Genomic DNA, 3824 nt, shown 5'->3' with positions numbered 1-3824 from the left:
AGGGAATGAGTATCCTGCCAGGAAATGAAGCAGAGGTAAATCTCGCTGCCACCCCGATAAACTCCAGCAGCCGCACACATCGCTGCTGAGCGCTGGCAGCCGTGCATGGAAAGCTGGCTGGTACAGTCAGAGGGGGCAGATAGTGCTCTTTGCCCAAAAAGTCTTGCACGCTTGTGCGGAGAAGGTTGATATGTATAAGTCAGATTCCTCGCTGAGACACGTCTGCGTTTCACAGCAATGCCGCAGAGGATGCTCCCCAGACATGCTCGTCCTGCTATGAGGAAAGCCCTTCTAGGGATCTGATGATACTGGGTCATGTGTGCATTGCAGTAGATCCAGCCTACGGTTATCTGTACCAAAGGAGCAATGCCAGTGAAATCACACCACCCAGCCGTGCTCAATGTCCCACAGGAGCATGCACCACGCTTGGAACCTCTCCTGGGAGCCACAGGGTGGCTGTGCTACGCTGCCGGGAAGGGGAACCCGACTGCCGGCGCGTGGTGGGTTTCAGGTGGGAGCTAGGCTCTCATGTGTGCTCCGCTTACGGTGGGGGCTTCTTCTGTGCCTTCCCATGGGGATAGGTCTCTCCTCTCTGGGTAGACTCTACAGCCTGGAGGAGTTGATACAGTCACAACAAATAGACCCCGCTCTCCCGGGGCTGTGGCTCTGCCACTGCATCCTGGGGTCAGGTGAGAATGAACCAGTGGTGCTAGAGAAGCAGTAGCACTGGGGTCCAACAGTGGCTGCTGTGTCCTCTGGTGTCCCCAGTGCTCTGGTGGCTGCAGTGGCACCTGCAGAAGGGCTCTGACCCACCCCTTGGGCTTTGCACCGGGCTCTGAGTTTAAGCCTCTCCGCATGTAATCTGTCAGATGAAGCAGGAGAAGCCTTGGGTTTCCCCAAAGGGCAGGCACAAAGTGCTCCATGCTTCTTGGTCTGCAAGCCTGGCTGGGTTGGGTGATCTTGTATTATCATGCCCTCTGCGGAGGCCAACGCCTTATCTGGGATTTCATTACGACTGCGTTCAGTGCCACAGCTCCCTCCGCAGCCCTCCTGCCCACAGGCTGGCTGGGTCACTCACTTCTCTCGGTACCTCACTTTAAGAGGGGATACAAGAGGGGACTCGCTTGAGACCCAGTGAAGACAATCGCTTTATAATAAGGATTATTATCAGAGAGCTCTCTGTATATCCTCCCTTCAATAAACGCCATACACATCCACTGAAAGCCTGGAGCTAACTGTGTCTGGGTACGCAGTGGCAGTGCAGAGCAGTCTCCCATTAAATGTGCCTCTGATGGCACAGGCAGCAGTCCTTCAGTCAGGGCATGGGAAAAGGCAATATTCAGTTTGTACAGCTTAAATGGATGGAGGTATCGAGGGAAACTGTATTCATCATCCCTTGCTATATGCATTTTAAAAAACTTGCAGTTTGCCATAGAAAAAAATGCTTTGAAAATAAAGATGTTGTTTTTAAACATACATTTATACAATGTTTTCGTCTCCTCCCCAAAGTGCTGCCTCGTACGTCACCCACTGCACGACTGCACTCCAAGCTCTCCTGGGTGAGAGTGCTTTTAATCAGAGGTCACTCAATCAACGCATGAGGCAAGCGACGGTGACCCAGATATACCCAGGGATAAGGCAGAGACTATCAGGACTCTGTCCTATTTTGCTGCCCACTGTTTAACCTGAACATTGATCCTCCATGACTGTAGGATTAAGGTTTGTGTACACATGAGGGTCAGAGTGATGCCCGCACAGGAGGTTTGGTCATCACTGAAATCTTTATGGAATTTGAATTCATTTTCTGTGAGTTACTCTTGCACTATCACAAAAGCGAGAGCAGCCAAAAGATGACAGTGGTTTGCTAGAAGTCACCCATCGCCTGCCCAGGATCAGGGCTGTGCTGGGGATGGCTGCACTGGGGATGTTCCTGCTTCTCAGGAACGTGCCAGGTGGGAGAAGTGTGATCCTTGACCACGTGCTGCAATGTGATGTGGAGAGTGACGGTCTCCGTCCTTGCATGGACCTCTCAGCCAAGTTCCTCCATCCCAGTGCTCCAGCTGCCCATGAGGTAGTGAGACACAGAGGTCCTAGGCTGAGTGACACAAGGAGTTGGACAACAGGATCGCTGGTGTTCCCCTGGTCACAGGACCGATGATGAATGGTCCTCTGGGAAACCCCACCAGATCTGCCTTCCTCTCTTGCTGCTGCTCATGGGTAGTATTCGCAAACCCCTGGCAGAATGTCCACCCTTATGCTGACGATGAATATTTGCCATGAAGCTGTGAAAAATCACCAAAGGTGATTTTTAATATTAACGTAGGCCTTTCTTAATCCTGTTCCACAAGCAGGCTGCCAGTTTCTCATTTTAAAAGGCAGAAGCAAGCAACAGGCCTGTTGGCTCGTTATAAAAGCGGGGTTATAATTTCCATCAGCCCTGACTGTAGATCCAGTGCCTGGCTGAAAGGCACTGCTGTGAGATCAGGGATAACTTTCCCCACAGACCTGCACTCTGCACAGGGACGGCCTCCCCCTCGAAGGGAATTCCGGGGGATAAGGTGGCACATACAGCTGCTCTAACTTTGAAAAATTCTGGGCATATCAAGTTTTGGAAATCTTAAAAGTGGAATCGAAGTCCTGTCTTTAGTCTTTAATTTCCTACCAGCTTGTAACAGTTTGCTTTAACTAAACCACAGCCTCCAAGAGCTGGAAATGACAAATATGTCTGTAATTTATTATTTAAGAAAGTAAAATTATGCTTCGAAGCAGACATGCTGGGAAGTTTTAACGCTGCTGCCCAGTGCTGGTGCAGGAGGAATGCTCTGCTGCGATAACGCGACTGCTCTTTAATCACCCTCAGCCAATTCTCTCCCCTCAGCGACACCTTCTCTTGCTCCAATTGTTATCGCTGGCCTCGTGGAGGAGAATGGCCCTGCAGATTACGGCCACCCCGCCTCTGCTCATCTCCCTCTGCAGCCACCCACCGCTGCCCGGTGTCCCTGGGGGGAATGCAGAGCGAGTGGGGATATCTCAGAGCCTTCAAATACCCAAATATTGCAATCAAATGCAGGAGAATTTATGTGCAAAACCCAGGACATCCTCTAACATAATTGCTGATAATTTTCTGATCTCGGTTAAACACAAAGTAAGAGGAATGCACCAAGACAGCTGCCAGCTGTTACTCATAGTAATCTCGAGGCAGGAGTAAGGTTACAGGAACCACAAGGCAAACTTGGAGAAGCTGTGGGATCACCGTCCTTGGAGGTGTCCAGGACACAGCAAGAGAATCATAGAATCCTCTAGGTTAGAAGGCTCCTTTAAAATCATTGAGTACAACCATCAACCTCCCATTGCCAAACCCACCACTAAACCATGTCCTTCAGCACCACGTCTACCCATCTTTTAAATGCCTCCAGGGATGGCGATTCCACCACTTCCCTGGACAGCCTTTTCCAATGCTTGACAACCCTTTCAGTGAAGAAATTTTTCCTAATACCCAATCTAAACCTCCCCTGGCGCAACTTGAGGCAATTTCCACTTGTCCTAGTTGTCTCAGTGCTGTGAAGCCCCCTGAGATCTTGCAATGAACGTGAGGAATATGATCAAGCACACCTTTCCTTGGCACGGGGAGCCAAAGGGTCCGATTTCCACAGCCACCAGCTTTGAGTGAAGTTCTGGACTCGTAACAGCTGAACCGGCAGAATCACTAGAAACGACCCAAAGAAGCGGGAACGGGGGGCCCAGGCCCCGGCAGTCCCTGTGCCAGAGCTCCATGGCCAGCACCGTGGCTGGGGACCAGGGGGCCACCGCACACAGGCTGGGGG

The 3824-nt window shown here is 51.2% G+C and overlaps 1 protein-coding gene across 1 annotated transcript in view; it reads left to right on the top strand.

Annotated features, from left to right (window-relative positions):
- The first annotated feature begins 1935 nt into the window (after nt 1-1935).
- The window catches only part of NPRL3 (nitrogen permease regulator-like 3 (S. cerevisiae)), a 46470-nt gene continuing 44581 nt past the window's right edge, over nt 1936-3824 (top strand). Inside the window, exon 1 of the mRNA XM_009881918.1 lies at nt 1936-1945. The gene's annotated coding sequence lies outside the window, so the exon portion shown is untranslated. The remainder of the gene's footprint in view (nt 1946-3824) is intronic.

This window comes from Charadrius vociferus, unplaced genomic scaffold, assembly GCF_000708025.1.
Source record: "Charadrius vociferus isolate BGI_N301 unplaced genomic scaffold, ASM70802v2 scaffold593, whole genome shotgun sequence".
Taxonomy (NCBI): Eukaryota; Metazoa; Chordata; class Aves; order Charadriiformes; family Charadriidae; genus Charadrius; species Charadrius vociferus.
This window is presented reverse-complemented; position numbering and strand designations above follow the sequence as displayed.